Source organism: Sphaeramia orbicularis, chromosome 4 (assembly GCF_902148855.1).
Source record: "Sphaeramia orbicularis chromosome 4, fSphaOr1.1, whole genome shotgun sequence".
In the NCBI taxonomy this organism is placed as follows: domain Eukaryota; kingdom Metazoa; phylum Chordata; class Actinopteri; order Kurtiformes; family Apogonidae; genus Sphaeramia; species Sphaeramia orbicularis.
This window is the reverse complement of record NC_043960.1, coordinates 58,695,810-58,717,531: the sequence shown is the minus strand read 5'-3', so window position 1 is coordinate 58,717,531 and position 21,722 is coordinate 58,695,810. Positions and strand designations below refer to the sequence as shown.

Genomic DNA, 21,722 nt, shown 5'->3' with positions numbered 1-21,722 from the left:
ACAGTTTTTTTGTTTTGTTTTATTTTTCAGATACATTTTAAAAATTATTTTCATTTATTTTTTTTTATTTTTTTTTTTAAGGGAATGTTCTTTGCAATGGACAGCAAGTAAAACTGTCAAACTTTTGTCCCCTACAGAGGACAAAAATGCATGGCTGGGTCTCAGGAGGATAAAAATGTTTTTATTTCATAGTTTTCACACAGTATGTCAGTAAATGTATGTTTCTGAGCTTCAAAAATTAAACACATGGTGTTCAGCTGAGTGGACATTTTTGTAACTCCATGAAAAATAGGTCCATAAAAAATAAATAAATAAATAAATTTCAAAAATTGCTTTTTTTCATGCCTAAAGAGGAACAAAAACACTAAGGAAAAAAATCTTGATTAAGGTTCTGATAATCCATGCATGAAAGGGTTAAAGCCTGTGTAGGTCCAGTATTATCCACGGTGTCCACAGGTTGGACAGCAGTCAGTGTGGACAGGACCAGACTGTGGACGCAGCTGGAGACAGTTTCATGTTTTTGTGTGGACGAATATTTAGTACAAATGAAAATATCTGTTTATTTAAATATGTGTGTCAGTGAAACCTAAAACCAAGAGTGAAAATAATCGGACCTTTCATAACATGAGGTGTAAAGTGTGCATAATGTGCTCACACTAGAAGGCTGATCAAACCCCAGTGGGAGGAGGGAGGGGTTTCCGCTGGACTTTCAGTTTGGGAGGGGCAGGAATTCTTCCAGCGAAGTTCAGAGGAAAACTCTCATCAGTAAATGAATCCATTTCCCTCAAACGTCTGTTGGCTGAACTCATTCCCCAACCGTCACAGCCCCCCTTCATCCACTGGATGCTGTGTTTTGTTTTTGTTTTTTTCAGTTTGATTCCCGCCACAAGTGGAAGAAGAATTCCTCCTGCGTCAAGAAAAAAGAGGAGGAAGGAGGTCATGGGGGGGGGGGTCAGATCCAGGAGGAAAAAACGGAGGAGATGAAAAGAAGAAAGAGGAGTGGAACAGATGGAAGATGGAGATAACAAACCAAAACACCCAAACACCAGGTTAAGACCTTTACCAGGTGCATCATGGGAAATGTAGGCTCTAGTGTTTTTGGACCCACGAAAGGAAAAGAAGCAGAAATGAAAGAGTGAGAACCACGAAAAAGTGGAACTCTTCTAAATATCAACAGGAGTTACATTTTATTTAATTTAAGTGTCTGTTCATTAAAAATAATCAATCTGGTCATTTTTATTTATTTTATTTAATTTTTACCTTAACTCTTGATAGAATGGTATCAGTATCAGCTTTATTTTTTATCACTCCCACTACTTTTATTCATTCTATTTACTACTTTTTATAATCACATATGTTACATGTTATTTTTACTACCATGCTGCAGATACAAAAATACATTTTACTGTGTATGTACTGTAACATATAAAAATGTATAAATGTGACAAATGAACCTTGTCTTCATTTTCACCTTCATATCTTCATCTATCAAATAAATCTTATCTTATTTTGTCTTATCTTATTTTATCTTTTCTTATTTTATGTTATCTTATTTTACCTTTTTTATCTTATTTTATTAAATTTTATTTTATTTTATCTTATTTCATCTTATCTTATCTTATGTTATCTTATCGTATTTTATCTTATGTTTTTTTATCTTATCTTGTGTTATCTTATCTATCTTATCAGGTATTGGCTAGAATGTCTTTTAAAATACCATATCTGCATCTGCTAAGAGTTATATAATCAGTGTAACAAATGTCCATATTTAGATCAAGTGGGCGGAGTTGGAGAAGAGCAAAGAAAACCCCGCCCACATCCTCTAAGTCAGTGTTTCTCAGCCTTTTTGAGCCACGGCACATATTTTATATTGATGAAAAGAGGTGATCGACACGCACTTGCAGTTAATGGAAGGTGTGCAGGATCCCACAAAAGCAGAAGAATAAATGACAAAAGGTCTGCACAACCTGTGAGCTCCCAAACATGTGTTCCCCACCACTTCATCAGACTAAAACTGAAACATCACTGGTGGTGAATACACTTTTGGAGCTCACAGGTAGTGCGGACCCTCGTTCACTTTTTCACGTATTTTACATTAGAGCACAGGTGTCAAACATGCGGCCCCGGGGCCAAAACCACAGGGCCAAAGGGTTCCAGTCTGGGTTCCAGTCCGGCCCCTGAGATGAATTTACAAAGTGCAACATGCAAAAATTACCCTGAAGATATTAACAGTCGAGGGCATCAAACTCAAAAGTAACAGCCTAATAACCTGGAAATAATGACTCCAAATTTTCTTCTTGGTTTAATGTGAGAAAAATAATATGACATTATGCTGATAAATATTGGCAACACCAATTTATTGCAAAGAACATTAAATTCTGATCTCCTTTAACAACAAAATGTCAATAACCTGAACAAATATGAACAATCTGAAACGTCTAAAGAAAAATAAGTGCAGTTTTAACAATATTCTGTCTGTTCCCGGATACAAGCGGTCCAAATGAGTTTCCTCCGCAGGGCGGCTGGGCGCACCCTTAGGGATAGGGGGAGGAGCTCAGTCACCAGGAGGAGCTGGAGTAGAGCTGCTGCTCCTCCACATCCAGAGGAACCAGCTGAGGTGGATCAGGCATCTGTTTCAGATCCTCCTGGACGCCTCCCTGGGGAGGTGTTCTGGGCATGTCCCACCGGGAGGAGACCTCGGGGAAGACCCAGGACACGCTGGAGGGACTATGTCTGTGGGCTGGACTGGGAACGCCTCTATTCTATTCTATTCTATTCTATTCTATTCTATTCTATTCTATTCTATTCTATTCTATTCTATTCTAAAACATGACCTCCTTGGTGGAGGTAATATGAAAAACAAAGAGACAAATGTCCGGTGGTTTTCCAACAGGACACTCCCAAAAGCTGAAGAAAATGTGAAAATACAAATAAAAACCTGGAGGGAAAGTGTGAGTCTGTTTGGAGGAGGAGGAGGAGCAGGAGGAGCAGGAGGAGTAGTAGGAGGTCAGGGCTGTGCAGGAGGTCCTGGCAGGAGTCTCAGTGTGGGAACTTCACTCCCTCTGCTCGGAGGTGTCAGGTCCTGGTTCTCAGTCTGTGAGGCGTTCAGGTGCTGCTGGTTGTAGCTGTTAATTTTAACACCTTTCATGAGTGGCTGTTGTTGGAGTGGACGCTCCCACCCTCCTGCTGCCTCCCTTTCCCACCACACTGACACCAGACTGTGTCAGTCTGCTTCGGTTTCATATGGTTTGGTCTGTTGGTCACATGACAGCGGCGTCGTATTTTTGTCAAACGGGTCCCAGAGCGTAAACATGTCCAAGCTCCGCCCCCTGGTGTTGGCTCCGCCCCCCTGGTGTTGGCCTATGGATAGGACCAAGAGAAACTGTCTTCTGAAAAAATGAAAATGCGGCTGTGTTATTATGAGATAATTATCTCGTTAATTCAGAAAAACAGCTGAATTTATGTTTTTGTGTGAATGCAATACACTTCTGTACATTTGCTTGGGGAGGTATTTATAAAAGCCTTTTTGACCTCTAAACTCTCCTGAACAATGAAGTTGTTTTTTTTTAATTTGCACATCATAAACAGCAAGAGAAAAATTAAAAAAGAAAAAAAACCCAACAACATTCAAACAAGTACCACCACTGTGCAGGAGAGGATAGAAGCCAAAAAAGGCCAATGGAAATACCTCCCAGAGGTACTTGCATTATTTAATTTCTTTTTTTTTATTATTGTTTGTGATGTGCAAGTAAATAAATAAATAAACAAACCAATAAACAAACAAACTGCAGAGTCGGTGAGCCCTTGAACACATCACAGACTCAGGCCTGGCTGCTGTGTGCTCATACTTTTCTTCCAGCGGCTGAACAGGTGTAAAAATGCTTGGTCATTCGGTTCCAGATTTCAACATTTAATCCGTTTGCTCCAGTTTCTTCAGTTCCATGTGCACATTCTGCAGTATTTGATAAATCCCAGAGTCACAGTGAAAAGCCCAGTTTGTACACTTCTGCTAAATGTCAGAAACGTCTCATGTGATTTTCAGCTGATTCTGTAAAAGTGTCAAAAACAGGATGAACGCACCGTCATCCTGACTTTATTTCATCACTTTTAGAAACTGAAACTTTTTCACACGCTCCTCAAGGTTGAACATACTTAGAATTAACAGAAATAAATACAATCAAAGTTACTGATGCTAGTTTCTATATAGACAGACTTTAGCAGCATGGCAAACAGAAAAACAGAAAAAAAAAAACACAAAAGCAAACAGATTATGAATTATAAATGAGAAGTTAAAAAAACAGAAGTGGTAAAAATAAAAATAAAACTCCACTCTAGTGCATACTGGGCTGAATGTAGAACCTGAACCAGACTGAAAGAAATAAACAGCCCTGGTTCATAAATACTACAAATACTATAAATACTGTAAATACTACAAATACCATAAATACTGTAAATACTATAAATACTGTAAATAGTATATATACTATAAATACCACAAATACTATAAATCCATGTGTTTATGGATGATGTCATGTGTGTTCAATAAAACCAACTCAAACCTGATCATTACCACATCATCAGAGGTCACCGTCTGAATTAAACCTCCACTGAGACAAATCAGCTGTTCTGTCATGTGACCCCAGACCACAGCCGGTCACATGACCCCGTGTGACCCGGTGTGACCTCTGTGCAGCCTCTGAAACCAGGAAACCCAGAGCATTGAACATGTGACTGTGTTTGGGAATGGAAGGTGTGAATCTGTAGGACGGGGGGGCGGGGGGGGCAGTCTCATGGACGGGGGTTAAAAGTCACACGGCCTTGTTTTCATTGGACGCCTCTTTAACGGTGACCTTTGACCTCAGCCCAGCCTTTCACACACACTTCAGGTGTTTGGATCCACACCACCGTTAAGGCTTTTTCAGACGCTCATAAACGTCAGCACTGTGACAATCTGACGGAAACTTTATTCCACCTGCTTTACATTTAGTCTGAACAGAATTCAACTGTACTGATGCTAAACTGTTCTAGGATGCACAACCTTATTTTAGTTTATTCATCTGTATATAATGTTTTTTTTGTCTGTGTACAATAGTGTAAAATATTTGTCATGATGCCTTTTCACACACTTATATATATACAGGGTGGGGAAGCAAAATGTACACTGAACATTTAGTTGTTTTTTCTCAGCAGACACTACGTCAGTTGTTTTGAAACCAGACATATACTGATGTCATAATCATACCTAACACTATTATCCATACCTTTTCAGAAACTTTTGCCCATATGAGTAATCAGGAAAGCAAACGTCAAAGAGTGTGTGATTTGCTGAATGCACTCGTCACACCAAAGGAGATTTCAAAAATAGTTGGAGTGTCCATAAAGACTGTTTCTAATGGAAAGAAGAGAATGACTATGAGCAAAACTATTACCAGAAAGTCTGGAAGATACTATTAAAGAAGAATGGGAGAAGTTGTCACCCCAATATTTGAGGAACACTTGCACAAGTTTCAGGAAGCGTGTGAAGGCAGTTATTGAGAAAGAAGGAGGACACATAGAATAAAAACATTTTCTATTATGGACATTTTCTTGTGGCAAATAAATTCTCATGACTTTCAATAAACTAATTGGTCATACACTGTCTTTCAATCCCTGCCTCAAAATATTGTACATTTTGCTTCCCCACCCTGTGTATATATATATATGTATATATATATATATATATATATATATATATATGTATATATATATATATATATATATATATATATATATATATATATATATATATATATATATATATATATATATATATATATATATATAGTCAAGGACTAAAACATCTAAATCTGACCAAGATTATTATCATTAACAAAAACTAACAAAATAACGAAAACTAGAATTGTAAAAACGTTTTCGTTAGCTGAAATAAAAACTTAATTAAAAGAAAAAAAACCCAATAACTAACTGAAACTGTATTGTGTGCTTATAAAACTAACTAAAACATATAAAAATTATGGATAAAATTCCCTTCGTTTTCATCTTTGTCAATGTCAGATTGATACAAAAGCGATTTATTTTGCTCTAGCAATTTTAGCTAGCAGCACCATACGACACTTTTTGCTCCATCACTTGTGTTCACTTGTGGTTTCCAGTCGTCTTCTGGTCCCCACTCTACCTGGAAACATGGAGACTAAAGCAGCAGAGTCCTGTCTGGGATTGATTTGAATACGACCACAGAGAAGAAGAGAAAAGAGACGACTAAACTAAAATTAATACTAAAACTAAACTAAAACTAAGCATTTAGAGAAAAATGAAAACTAATATAAGCTAGCAAACCTGCTCTAGAAACAAATTAAAATGAACTGAATTAGAGAAAAAAAGTCAAAACTAAATAAAACAAAACTGTAACGAAAAATTCAAAACTATTAGAACCTTGAATCTGACCAAAGTGTATTTGTCTCATTTCTGTTCCAAATATCTGATCACACTTAAAATCAGACAGAATCACCTAAAGAGGAACTGTTCAGTGAGATAGAAGAACTGATGTAGAGACAATAGATCTGGAAAATCTGATTTACACTGATCTGACCAAGGTCATTTTCACTTGTTCCATGGGCAGAATTTTTTGGTTAATTCAAGATTTTTTTTTTGCTTAATTCAAGCAAAAAATTTGACTTTAATCTCAGAATTCCGAGTTTAAAGTTAGAATTCTGACTTTTTTCTCAGAATAACAATAAAAAAAATATATACTGGACCTTCATTTTTTATTTTTCCAGTGGTTGTGATCCTCCTCTGTACAGAGGCTGGTCCATCTGAGGAGGACATAAAGGACAACAGTAAAAACATACATGTTCTTCAATGAAAATAGAATAGAATAGATACTTTATCTTTAGTTTAGTTTGTTTCTTGTAGAACCTGGTGTCGTTCTTCTTGTTCTTCTTTGTTATTATTGGGTGTATTTTTAACCCTTTCAGTGCAGGTGTTGTGCTCCTCTAGGGGGCGCTGGCAGATCTACATTCCACAGCTGAAATACGACAGCGTTTCTTCAGACGACGCGTTTGAAGACACGTTTTATTTAACTGAAGAAGCACATGAGCAGCTGTCGTTCCTGCATGTGCCTGAACGCCTCATTATCAGCTGTTTCCCAGAATGCATCACTACTCTGCAGAGGTCCACGCAGCTCTGCAACCAAAAGCACAACCTTTAATTCAGTAAAAACACCAAGGAATGTAAAAACATTCCATTACAAGTTAGTTTTTAATTTGTCAGTTTTATCAGTAACATGATTTTTATTAACAGATGAATATTTAATGAGAAAATATTCATTCATTCATGATAAAGCAGAAGATAATGGTGGATGGATATTCATTCCCTAAATGATTTCTCACCTCAGTTATATTATTCTTAATATTTTGCCTTTTTCAGAGTAAATCATGTATTTTCCATATATTTAAGTCACTGATCATGTAGATGTTCATCAAAACTCAGATTAAATTCAATTTATTTATTTTTCTGTTTTTGTTCAATTTGTTGTCTTTTTCTCCCCAATTTTCTTTTGTTTGTGGCCTTTTTGTTCATGTTACATATTTTTCTGTTGACTTCATTTTTGTTTCTTTTGTTGCATTACTTTGTTTTTGTTCATTTTGTTGCTCATTTTATCTTTTTTTTTTTTTAACGTAATTTGCCTTTTTTTTGCTTGTTTTTCATGTTATTTATTATTCTGTTTGTTGTTGTTGTGCTTTTATTATTAATTTTTGTTCATTTTATTCAATATAACCCCACTGTGTCCATCCACTGTCATTGATCCAACTCCATGGGTTTTACCAGTGAATCAATGCTGTAGAAGATGATGGTGTTTCCACAGAAACTACGGAGCCTCTGAACGTCCAAATATGGTCATATCTTATGACCATGAAAAGATGAAGAACTGTATTTGACTCCAGTTATTCACACGTGTTAACAGGATTGGTGGATCAGCAGGTATGAACCAGTTCAGATCGGTAGGTGGTCTTTTGGGTCTTTAAGGTTCAAACTCAACGTTGTTAAACTGTGTTTGTTCATCTTCAGCTGTTTGTGTGAATCTCAGCTGGTCAGGTGTCAAACTCTGACACCCCCAGCCCCCCCCCCCCCCTCTCTTCTATTGTTAATTGCCTTTTCCTCTTTTCCATTTTTACAGTAACACACTACTTTCTGCAGTCCAATACTGTTCCAATAATGCTCCATCAGTACGGTACCACAGTGTGTTCCACACTCCTGTTCTGCAGACACAGGGGGTGGAAGGAATTCACAAATGTTGGGACACCTGGAGGAACTGGTAGCACCAACTTTCCAGGCTTGATCAACCTCCATTGCTGCAGAACTGCTTTAAGTTGTTAACCCATTTCTTGTTTGTCTTTTTGTATAATTCTGAAAGGTAGATTATTTTTCACTTTTGTTTAACCTTACCTTTTTTTTTTTTTTTTTTTTTTTACTTCTGGCAGTTCACCTTTGTACCATTTACAGCTGTTCATTGGACTGGAACTGCTGGAATTTCAATACAAAACTGGAAAAATTGGGGTGTTCTAAAACTTTTGACCAGTAGTGTATGCCAGGATAAAAAAAAAAACACAAAAACTAGTCAAATTTTTTATGTAAAGTGTTGACAAAAAAAAACTTTTTGTGTGTTTTTTGCATCAAAAAATAGTCTGTTTCCAAACATGGCATTTAAAGAGTTAAAATATGACAGTTTTTGAGTATTTGGCATTTATGGTTCAATTTTATGAAATTTAAAAAAAAAAAAACTATGACAGTCCTTGTGACATCACTCCGTCATTGGTCAGATGACGCGCTGTGGTCGGCGTCGGTTTCTCTGATGTTTGTCGTTTTAATTCAGTGGATGTTTCAGGTTTTTCATCAATCATCTGTTTCCACTTTTCCGTCTGTACATAAATGTCCTCTGGTGTTTCATTTCATTCTATCGTCTGTTTCCGTAGACGTCGTCCTCAGTCCGCTTCACCGTGACATCACCGCCCTCCCTGGTGGAGGCTCCGCCCCCTGTGGGCGGATCAAACCCGGGCATCGGTGGTCGTTTCCCTGCAGCTGTTTTTTTTTTCTTCTCCTGCGTCTGTTTTGAGCATCAGAGCTGCTGTAATTATCCACTGACGTCCAGGTTCTGCGTCCTCTGACCCAAACTGGGGCTTCTGGGAAACACCAACCTCCCACAATGCACCTCTGCCCCCGGCAGCCCGCCACTAATGTGGATGGAGACGAGGCAGCGGCTGAACCACAGAGGTCAGCGTCCTCAGTTTGTCCTGAAAAACACAGAAGAGTTTACAGGAAACAGAAACAGACGACCCCTGGAACACAGGAACCACAGACACTGAAACACACCTGGGTCTGTTCAGCCTAAACCAACTGGTTCTGGTACTGGTTAACGGTACTGGTTCTGTTTAGTTCTGCACAGGTGGAGGTGACGGAAAATCCACATTTTACTACAACTCTTGTGCATTTGACAAATAAACGTCACAAAATCTGGAAATTACTGGAATGTGTGTCGTTATTTTCCAGCACAACAAAAATAAAGATGGAATTATAAACGTAGTTAACCCTTAAAGACCCAAACATTCACCCTTAAAGACCCAAATGTCCACCTTTAACCCATAAAGACCCAAACGTCCACCTTTAACCCATAAAGACCCAAACGTCCACCTTTAACCCATAAAGACCCAAATGTCCACCTTTAACCCATAAAGACCCAAACGTCCACCTTTAACCCTTCAAGACCCAAACGTCCACCTTTAACCCTTAAAGACCCAAACGTCCACCTTTAACCCTTAAAGACCCAAACGTCCACCTTTAACCCTTAAAGACCCAAACGTCCACCTTTAACCCATAAAGACCCAAACGTCCACCTTTAACCCTTACAGACCCAAATGTCCACCTTTAACCCCTAAAGACCCAAACGTCCACCTTTAACCCATAAAGACCCAAACGTCCACCTTTAACCCTTCAAGACCCAAACGTCCACCTTTAACCCTTCAAGACCCAAACGTCCACCTTTAACCCTTCAAGACCCAAACGTCCACCTTTAACCCTTCAAGACCCAAACGTCCACCTTTAACCCTTAAAGACCCAAAGTGGCAGCTGCTGGTCTTTCAGACAGGGGAAGCTCGTTGCCGGCTTACATCAAAAAAATTGTCAAGTTATTTAAACATACATTCGTCCCTCCGTTCCTTTTTCAGAAAATGCTCAGTGACCTTATCGTACCAGTAGGCGTCTTTTCCAGGGACTGGACCAGTGTCCTCTGAATGTCCAGCAGAGCTGGGCTGCTCAGACGGCCTTGGCCCAGTGTGTTGTGGGTGGAAGACTTCAGCCTTTTTAAACTAGAGAAGCTCCTTTCACTCCAACCTAGCCAGCGGTATGACTGATTTAACTATCTACAAAACGATATTAAATTCAAACAAGAAATGATTAAATTATGGAACTGAAACAAGAAAACACTGAAATTATGTTAAATTGAAACAGGGAAGTCCAATGAGTGTGTTTTATTTACAGTGCAAGAAATGAACCAGTAATTTGGTAGTGGTTTCTGTGATTTCACAGCAGAATGTGTGACGTATTAAACTGAACTGTGTCAGTGAAGGAGCAGATCTGAAAACAGCTGTCAATCAAACAGGATTCAGCCTTTGGACCAATCCTCCAATCAGCACGTGGAAGCTCTGCGTCCAGCCCAGCCAAGCTCCGCCCACAGCTCCATTCACCCCCAGAGACGCCGAGTGTTCGGGGGCGAGACAACATGATGTCATTTATCCAATTAGTGTCCAGTTTAGAGTCAGTTTACAGCAGTTCCACTCAGTCCCATTGAAGTGCATGGATGCTGAGCGTCTACGGACAAATGCACTGAGCAGAGATGGAATGAGAAAACAGCGACACGGGAATGGAGGAGAAGTGAACAACATGGAGTCTGTTGATTTGTGATAAAGCTGATTCTGAACGAACTCGTCTGTGCGATGAACGTGTTCCAACACATTTGGAGTCAATGAAATGAAAACAACTGAACAGATCTGCCTCTGCCAAGGAGGTTCTGTTTTTGTCTGCGTTGGTTTGTTTGTCTGTTTGTCTGTGTTCAAGATAACTCAAAAAGTTATGGACAGATTTGGATGAAAATTTCTGGAAATGTTGACACTGGCACAAGGACCAAATGAGTACATTTTGGTGGTGATCGGGGGTGGGGGGGCCACGGGGGCCCACTGATCTGCCTTGGCGGAGGTCTGCGCTCTCCGAGTGCTTTTCTAGGTAACCATTTAATTTTTGTAATTTTAGGGGAAGCTGTCTATGAGAAATCACCTCTGACCCAAACATCCACCTTTAACCCTTAAAGAGCCAATGACCTTATTTTCCCACATTTCCCTGCGGTCTCCATAAACTGTAAATGCTCTGCTTGGGTCTGAATTCTTCATTCATTCAACTCCACACGTCCATCTGATGAATCTAAAGATAGTTTAGCAGCAGCTGGAGGGTTCAAATTCAAACTGTCTGAACTATTAGGGTCCAAATACATGAACCACAGGCCAAGGTTATTATCATTAACGAAAACTAACGAAATGACGAAAACTAGAATTGTAAAAACATTTTCGTTAACTGAAATAAATAAAAACCATAATAAAAAGAAAAAAAACATAACTGAAACTTTATTGTGTGTTTACAAAACTAACTAAAACGGATAAAAATGATGGATAAAATTCCCTTCGTTTTTGTCTTTGTCAATGTCGGATTGATATAAAATTGATTTATTTCCCCAAAAGAATTTTAGCTAGCGGCACCATACGACACTTGATGGTCCGTCACTTGTTTTCACTTGTGGTTTCCAGTCGTCTTCTGGTCCCCACTCTACCTGGAAACATGGAGACTAAAGCAGCAGAGTCCTGTCGACGACTAAACTAAAACTAAGCTAAAATTAAGCATTTAGAAAAACAAACTAAAACTAATAAAAACTAGCAAACCTGCTCTAAAAATGAATTAAAATGAACTGAATTAGAGAAAAAAAGTCTAAACTAAATAAAACTAAACTATAATAAAAAATCCAAAACTATTAGAACCTTGGTCCACATTGTATATTCCAGTGTTTTTCAACCTTGGGGTCGGGACCCACGTGAGGTCATCTGGAATTCAAATGGGGTCGCCTGGAATTTCTAGTCAGTGATAAAAATAATAATTAAAAAAAACTTACTAATAAAAAATCTAGAAGGCTCTTGATGATGTTAGGGGGCGTTTGTTCCAAAAAAGGTTGAGAAACGATGCACTAATGGATGCAGGGTGTAGCTGACGTAGCTAAAAATGCTAACCTCAACCTTTCTGTGCAACGTCATCTGAAAACTGAACGACCAATGAGCGGCGTTTTCATTAAACACAGACGCATCAGTCCAGTCAAACCAGTCAAACCAGTGGGATCAGCTGATTTCCCAGTAGTTCCAGGTCCAAATGCAGGTCAGTGGTTCAGTGTGTTTTCCTGTTGGCTCCGTTTCAGACGCTGGATAAACCTGGTACCTGGAAGCTCCGCCCCCACCTTTGGTTTAGTTTTTACTGTCATCAGAGTTTTTATCTGAAACTGTTACTGAAACTGTGTCTGTATGTCCTTTTATGGGAAGAGAGGAGGGACATGGGCTCCCCCCCGACCCCCCACCCCCACCAAAACTTAATCATTTCTTCCTTGTGCCAGTATCAACATTTCCTGAAAATCCGTCCATAACTTTTTGAGTCATCTTGCGAACAAACAAACAAACATGCACGCACACAAAGCAAAGCGATCACAATACCTCCTGGTGGAGGTAATTAATACTAAAACTAAGCATTTAGAAAATAACAAAAACTAATAAAAACTAGCAAACCTGCTCTAAAAATGAATTAAAACTAACTGAATTTGAGGTAAAAAAAAAAAAAAAAGTCAAAACTAAATAAAACTAAACTAAAATGAAAAATCCAAAACTATTAGGACCTTGGCTCAGACTAAGAACAGTGGGTTTAGATAAATATGGGCCCTTTAACAACAGCAGCTCCAACTGTTTCCATTGGTTTAATATGAACTGGATTATTATTATTTCAATGAAGGGTTCAAATGTGTTGACTGGTTTCAGCAGGTGTGAGCATGGGACAGCACAGACACTCAGAGGTCAAAGGTCAGGGTTCACTTCCTCCTCTGTGACCTCTGAGCAGGTCAGACGCTCCTGGAGAGAGGAAACGACGTCAGCTGTTAAAGACAGAGGAGGAGGAGGAGGACGAAGGTCAGAGGACGAAGGTTAGAGGACGATCTGGACGTCTGTGTCATTCACTTCCTGTTTTTTATTAATTTTGTTCATTTTTTTACTTATTTTGGCTGTTTTTGTTCATTTTCCTACTTGTTATTTATTATTTTGTGTATTTTCTTATTTGCTTTCATTCATTTTGTTTATTTCATTTATTATTCTGTTTGTTTTAGTTCATTTTATTGATGTTATTTATTATTTTGTAAATTGTGTTATTCACTTTTGTTCATTTTGTTGATTTCATCTATTATTTTACCTGTTTTTGTTTATTTTGTAGCCCCCTTTTTATTTGTTTATTCAAATGACTTCAGTTTGTGGCTTATTATGCTCATGTTATTTATCATTTTGTTGATTTATTACACATTTTTGTTCATTTTATTAATAGTTTTGGCCACTTTTGATCATTTTTGTTGCTTATGTTATTATTATTATTATTATGTTTTTATTTTTATTTTTTTTTTTTTTTACTATATTTTGGTAAATTTTTGACTTAGTTAATGATTTTGGTCAACAATGGATGTTTGGGTCTTTATGAGTTGAAAACATCTTAAAGCAGAACTCGATTCAGTCAGTTTAATCTACATCCATCACCACGTTTCACCTGTTCAGTAGAGTTTTAAATTTACCTTAAATACAGTATATTTCCCTCTCTTTGATAGAAGCATTGGTTAGACACAAATACTCTGTAAAAAACTAAATGAATCATTGTTTTTCTGTTATTTTTGAGGCTCAGACTCATAATGATGAACTCACAGATGCATGTTTTATTCATTTAACTAAAGCTTTTGATTAAGACCTGCTACAAAAACTAAACTATAAAAATTTATAAATTTTAGCTGTTAAAAAAAGCATAAATGAACAATAAAACACAAAGTTAAAAGATGCAGAATTCCACTGCATGATTCTAATATTTACTTCAACGTCAGAAACAGGTTGAGATGGAGGTGAGTAGTTCAAAGACATCTGGAAAACTGAGAATCCCAACACACTTCCACAGATCCAAAGAGGCTCTTTTGTTTGGTTTAACCGCCTCATAAAATCCAACAAACACATCAGTATCCATTTAGATGAGGGCTATTTTTAGAGTATTCTCACCACTTATTCTTGCCGTCATTGAGTGTTTTCCCACAGCTCTTAAACATATCAGATTTCCTAAACTAAAAAGACCTGTGGTGTTGTGTCACTGTGGTGTTTTAATATATTATTTTAGATTAAAACTGACTGATGGGAGTCATCTGGTTCTGAAGTCAGTGATAAAATGTTGGAAAATGAATTAGTTTTGGCAGAATGTAACTGAGGAGCATGTGGAGTGAAGTCCTCAGATTAGAGGAAGTAACGCTGATGTTTTTACACAAAGTTTAGGATGAAAAAAGAACGATTCTGTCATGAAACAGGAGGGAAAATTCAGATAAGTGGGATTTTTACAAAAGTGCATCAACAGCTTTCATTATAACCGAGTCATTTGATTCTGTTTACAGACTGAAAACATGATTTAGTGTTTGAGAAATTATTTATTTATTTTTTTTAACTACTTTTATCGATCATCAAGGTCAAACATTGATCACATACAATCATGAACATTCCTCGACAACAAAGCTCATTAAATAATGTTAGTTACTGTACCAGTTAATTTCCAAGTAGGAAGGTACGGTGGCCCAGAGGTGCAACAGCCCAAATAATTATCCACAATAAGAAAAAAAGAGAACAGCCCAAAAAATTAGCCACTATAAGAAAAAAAAAGAGAACAGCCCCAAAAATTAGCCACTATAAGAAAAAAAAAAGAGAACAGCCCAAAAAATTAGCCACTATAAGAAAAAAAAAAAAAGAGAGAACAGCCCAAAAAATTATCCTCTATAAGAAAAAAAAAGAGAACAGCCCAAAAAATTATCCAATATAAGGAAAAAAAAAAAAAGAAAAAAAAAGAGAACAGCTTTTCTTATAGAGGATAATTTTTTGGGCTGTTCACTTTTTTTCTTATAGCTCCATAGTAGGTCTACAGTATGGGGTTAGTTTGTACTATGGGGTTGGTTTGGTGTCCAAATATTCATGTGCACAAGACAGATATGTGTGCATATTAGTCTATAGTTGTGCAAAAATAAATATTTAGTTTAGTTTCATTTATTGCAAATATGCAACTAAATAAAGTAATCCTACTTATAAATGAAACAGATTATAAGAAAACAAACAGACAAAAACCTGTACATGTACATGAAAACAAATGCTGTTGTAGCAAGTGCTATATAATTAGGATTTTATGATTAGTATTGCTACAGGCTAGTTTGCAATGAATGTTAAGAGAATTCAGAAGATTTCCAGGATCGGCTAGCGTGGGGAATGATTAAACTGATGCACAGAATGCAGTGAAACCAGGGGACAAGAGTTGCAAGTAAAAGTGGTACCATGGACTGACAAAAGAAATATTTACAATATATACAAAACAAAGGTTTGATCAACCAGTTAAATTATCATGTTCTCTTGTTCAGAAAAAACAACTGTTTAGAATTCTTAATTTGGGTGCACCTTAAAGAGTTTCAATCTGATGGACCTTTTTTCTGTTTTTCCATATGACATAACTTTCACACAGGTTTACATCAATTCCAATTCAATCAAGGAACAAGGAAAAAACCAAAGTCAGAAGTTCAAAAAACCCAGAAAAAAAATAGTCTGTTGTAGTCATGAGTCCAAAAAAGTCAAGAGTCCAAAATTAAATAAGGGAATTGGGCTGGGCAGTGTGTGTGTGTGTGTGTGTGTGTGTGTGTGTGTGTGTGTGTGCGCCTACTATGCTGGTAGATCAGTTCAGTTCAGCAGATCCTAGTTCTTCTTTTTCCTAGCTCTCCATCAGGGTTTCCAATCACAGGAAAAAACCTGACCTGAACAACACAAGTACACACTTTAATGACATTCACTCTTTGTTAAGGTTTATCAGACCAAACACATTCAAATAAATCACAAGTAGCAAGTTTCGACATCAAATTCATTATCCAAAGTTATCAAAAGTGCATAATTTAACTTTAAATATACACAACTTAATTAATATTCCCAAAGCATGGTCACTTTTATCCATAGTAAACATTAAACAGTTTTATCGATTACAGGTAGTACTTCCGGTTTAGCGGATAGCACTTCCGGCTTAGCATGCCAATGTTTGCAGCTATGAAGCTAGTGCTAACGCCAAGCGCTAACTAGCGTCCGCTAACGCTAACTAGTGACTGCCAATTAGCGTCCACTAAGTAGCAACCACTAACCAGCGAGCACAGCGCAGTTAAATACACCAAGTCCATGCATTCTACAGACACATATAGCAGTGGCGATCAGAGCAGTGCACTGTGAAATCCAAAGGACAATAGCAACAAGCTAACGGCAACAGCAATACAACTGACCAGTTCAGGAGTTGGGTTCACTTCTCCTTTCTTTTCCCTTTCACTTGTCTTCAGTGGACCTCTATAACTGTAGCTGAAAAACACATCTATACATTGAACTGTCCAAGAATATAAATGTAGCTCAGATCAGTGGTTAAACAGGTGAGTATTTAGCAGCTCTGTGACTCCATGTTTTCCGTCCACTCCACCGCTCACTCTACCGTCTTCTCTCTCTCTCTCTCTTACTTCCTCCACCTGTCGGCTCTACTTCCGTTTTCTGCCTCAGTCCTGCTCTGATTGGCGCTCTAATCTCGCGATACCGTGACAGTTTCCAGCCACACAGGTAGTGCAGGCACACACAAAAAATTAAATAGACAAACACAATCACAGTGACAATATTTGCAGTAGCATTTTGGAAATTGTATAATAAATTATTTCAAAATGGGTAAGGAGACCTGGGTTACACTGTGTGTCCACTACGTGGTATCGGCTCGACTCAACTCGGCCTTTTTGTTTCCATTATGAAAAAGGACCTGGAATCTGGTACCTGGTACTAGTTTTTTGGTATCACCTCTGCCAAGATTCCAGGACTGGGGTCCAGATGCTAAAAGGTGACACTGTGTAAACGCTGCAGACCACTGATTGGTCAGACAGTCGTCTGTGTGACCCGCCCTTGTACAAACACAGATGCAGAAGTTGACAGTAAATGTGGCGGTAGGTGAATCCACATGATGACAGCCTGTAAAACTACACCATGGTCGGTCCAGGGGGTTCAGACGCGTGGGTGTGTTTATGTACATGTCACAGAGTGGAGGCGGGGCTTCATGCACAGAGGTCAGAGGGTGGAGTCAGAGTATTAGTACTACAGAGTACAAGTACACACATATACTACTGCAGTTCAATACTAGAAACCCTCCTGCTGCTGTTTGTTACAGTCAGTGAAAATATGAATGATGACTAAACCTGAATTCAATAACGTATTCCTCATTCATTGCTTTAACCATCGTCCCACACCGTTACCGTGACAACAAGCATCTCCCTGTCTCCTCAGTGAATCATACTCCATTCACACACCAGCACAGTTTATACTGTACATAGAAGATCTTAGACATATTAGAGATATTTGGATTTATTTTATGAATTATTTGTCTATACTTACAGTAATAGTTCAAGTTTTTCTCGTGGTATTTATATCATTTTACTAAAACCTAAACTTCTAATCCATCCAGGACAGTGAAATATTCTGTACTTAAAGTAAATTTGTAAACTATGAACATGAAACTATACTGAAAACCACCACTGGTTAAGTCTGCAGTGTCTATGAACACATGGATAAAAATGAACCACATTTAGAAAATATAAACTTTGGACAGAGTTTCTAAAAAAGCTGTTTACATGTGGATGAGAAGAGCAAACATAGCATGAAGTATCAAAGGTTCCATTTTGTGCAAACACATTTTATTTTTGTTTACTATGAATCATTAACATCAGATGAAATTAAACAAAGCTAATTTGATTTGCAATTATTGTTTTGTAAATTTAACCCTTTTATAGACAAACAACAGGTCGGCTGCATTTATTTATGCTGTTTTTGCAATTAAAAGGAGTGATATTAGTCTTTTTTAAGTAAAATTCTTCATTTCATCACAGACAGACAAGTTTGTGTTTGTTTTAGTGTAAAAAAAAAAAAAAAGTAAAATTCCATAAGAATCATTACATTTACAAACTATCCTTTCACAAACAATATGAATAACCTGAACAAATATGAACAACCTGAAATGTCTTAAGAGAAGTATGCATAATTTTAACAATATTCTGTCTGTTATTATTATTATTAACAACAACAACAACAACAACAATAATAATAATAATAATAATAATAATAATAATAATAATAATAACTAGAAAAGCACTTGAAAAGCACAGACCTTTGCCAGGGCTGACCCCCCCCCCCATCACCACCAAAATGTAGTCATTTGTTCCTTGTGCCAGTATCAACATTTCCTGAAAATTTCATCCACATCTGTCCATAACTTTTTAAGTTATCTTGCTAACAGACAGACAAACAAACAAAATCTGCAGATAAAAGATAATGATTGAATTTTGTTAATTGTGGAGTTAAGCTTTTATTTATTTATTTATTTATTTATTTCGAACATACAAAGAAACAAAAGAAAACAAAAGAAAACAAATTAAGACAAAAATAAAATAACATTTATATGAACAGAATTTATCTTCAGGCACATACAGACCTGAATTTTGCATGGTCCAAAAGGAGTAGGAAGAAAGCTTTTTAAAACAAATAATGGAGTATTTCTGATTTTGTACATTTAGTTGTAGTTTTAGTTTTAACTCTGATGTACAGAACACAGTCGTCTGCAGAAGAAAACAAAGTCGGTCTGTGTGTAAATATGACGCAACGAGCGACGGAAGGAAGGAAGTTCATGCATCTGCGGTCGACGAATCGAACCGAGACGAACCATGACAGAGGGGAAACGGTTGGTGTCATGTGATCGGCGTCAGGACGGAGGACGGTGGGAGATCAGTGGAAGGACGGGGGGGTGAGAGTTTCAGAATGACTGAACCACGGCACACAAAGAACAACAGCATGAAACTTCAACACCACAGAGTAAGTAAACCCAACACTTGTGTTTCCTACTGTCACAACTGGAGATGTGAGTGTTCACAGTGGACTGGGTTCAGTTCCACAACCACTCCATGATTTCATTCACCTTCAGGGTTTCACATCCTCTGTGTTCTATGTACATATGAAAATACATGAAACATAACAGTAAAATACACAATTAACACGTTTGAATGTATTAACACACAGTTCTTTAATTGGGTGGATTTAAGTGAGTAACACACTAACAAATAACTGGGTGTCATCTGCGTATTGTTAACCCATAATTTTGTGGCAGTTCCAAAATATTATTTTCTCTGTATTTAACCTTTGTTTCGTGATTATTCATCCTTTTTCGTACTGGTAAAGGTTCATACTGTCTTACACATATAATTATTGTAGGTAATTCATTTATCAGGTTGTTTGTTTACCTGCTTTATTAGTTTTATTGGCTGAGCAGCCAATAAGACACATCACAGCAACATCATGTGACTCTTCTGACAAAGGCGACAGGAAGTATCTGGAACTAGTAAAGCAGGTAAACAAACCACCGCTACACTGCAAAAAACAAACTCTGACCAAGTGTGTTTGTCTCATTTCTGTTCCAAATATCTGATCACACTTAAAATCAGACAGAATCGCCTAAAGAGGAACTGTTCAGTGAGACAGAAGAACTGATTTAGAGACAATAGATCTGGAAAGTCTGATTCCAACAAATCTGACCAAGATAGTTTTCACTTGTTCCATTGACAGATTTTTTTTTTTTTTTTTTTTTTTGCTTAACTCAAGATTTTTTTTTTTTTTTTTTTTTTTGCTTATTTCAAGATTTTTTTTCTGCTTAATTTAAGATTTTTTTTTTTTTTTTTTTTTTTTTTTGCTTAACTCAAGATTTTTTTTCTAAATTCAAGATTTTTTTTTTTTTTTTTGCTTAATTCAAGAATTTTTTTTTGCTTAATTCAAGATTTTTTTTCTTAATTCAAGATACTTTTTTGTTTCATTCAAGATTTTTTTTTGCTTAATTCAAGATTTTGTTTCTTAATTTAAGATTTATTTTACTTAATTCAAGTTTTTTTTTTGGCTTGATTCAAGATTTTTTTGCTTAATTCAAAACTTTTTTTTGCTTAATTCAAGATTTTTTTTGTTTTGCTTAATTCAAGATTTTTTTTTTTTTTTTTTTTTTTTGCTTAATTAGTTTTGGGTTTTTTTGGCTTAATTCAAGATTTTTTTTTGCTTATCTGAAAATGTTTGGGTTTTTGTTTTGCTTAATTCAAGAATTTTTGACTTAATTAAGATTTTTTTTTTGCTTAATTCAAGCAAAAAAAAAAAAAAAAATCTGCCAATGGAACAACAAAAAATTATCTTCTTAAGATTTATTGAAATGAGATTTTCTAGATCTATTGTCTAAAAATAGTGCTGCGTTCAGGTCCATCCGTAACTCGTGTTTTTCCATCCTTCTCCCGGTGCAAATGCACTGGAATGTCAGTCAAACCTGTGACTTCCCACCTGTGAACTTGTACTAGATCCATGTTCTCACAGTTCTGACCTCTGACGTCATGTAGCCCATGAAACAAGAATGGTGTTCCCCTCATGGATGTGGTGTTTATGCAAACTGTTTATTAAAACAAGGTATCGCTCTGACATTACTTAGTCTATATTATGTAAATGTTCTGCTCTAGCGTTAGGACATGAATAATTTAATACCAAATACATATTCAAATATACAAATAACGTCACATTAAAGGTAGAACAGCTTCTCTTGCCTTATGCGCTGTTTTTAATCCTGTTTCCTTCCCTGAACATAAGCTCCATACGGTCCACCATGCTGGTTTGTTTACATCTAACTCCCACAATTCCTTGCGCTCAGGCAGTTTGGCGTGACTTGCTTCGTGAGTCGTGGTTTGAAGTCGTAACTTACGGGTCAAAAACCAGCCTTGAAGTTCTTCTATCTCAGTGAAAAGTTCCTCTGTCGGTGATTCTGTCTGATTTTAAGTGGGATCAGATATTTGGAACAGAAATGAGACAAATACACTTGGTCAGATTTAGATTTTTGCAGTGTGTCTGATAAATGAATTACCTTCAATAACCATTTATTGTAATATTATTCTCTATATTTTGTGTGTTTTCCTTTGAACATCTTGTATTTTCTATATTTAATTCACAGATCATGTCGACCAGGCGTCTCTAACCCTGGTCCTCCAGATCTACTGTCCTTCTGTTTCAGATGTGTCCTTCTTCCAACACACCTGATTCAAATGATGAGTCTGACAAACTGTGCAGAAGAACGATAACGACCGTCAGGTGTGTTGGAAGAGGACAACATCTAAAACATGCAGGATAGCAGATCTGCAGGACCAGGGTTGGTACTTTTATGAGATTACATTTACATTTATGCATTTGGCAGATGCTTTTTTCCAAAACAACGAACAAGGGGAAAACCAAAATAAAAGAATAAAATACAAG

The 21,722-nt window shown here is 37.0% G+C and overlaps 2 long non-coding RNA genes across 2 annotated transcripts; both read right to left on the bottom strand.

The window, feature by feature from the left end:
- Positions 1 to 2,785: 2,785 nt before the first annotated feature.
- LOC115418583 (uncharacterized) lies at positions 2,786 to 7,503 on the bottom strand. Its single transcript, XR_003935333.1, has 3 exons — positions 6,916 to 7,503; positions 6,756 to 6,812; positions 2,786 to 3,389 (listed from the first exon to the last, which is right to left on the bottom strand). It is a non-coding gene; the product is annotated as an uncharacterized LOC115418583 (long non-coding RNA).
- A 1,263-nt stretch (positions 7,504 to 8,766) lies between these two features.
- LOC115418582 (uncharacterized) lies at positions 8,767 to 16,759 on the bottom strand. Its single transcript, XR_003935332.1, has 3 exons — positions 16,661 to 16,759; positions 16,060 to 16,150; positions 8,767 to 9,290 (listed from the first exon to the last, which is right to left on the bottom strand). It is a non-coding gene; the product is annotated as an uncharacterized LOC115418582 (long non-coding RNA).
- Between the last annotated feature and the right edge of the window lie 4,963 nt (positions 16,760 to 21,722).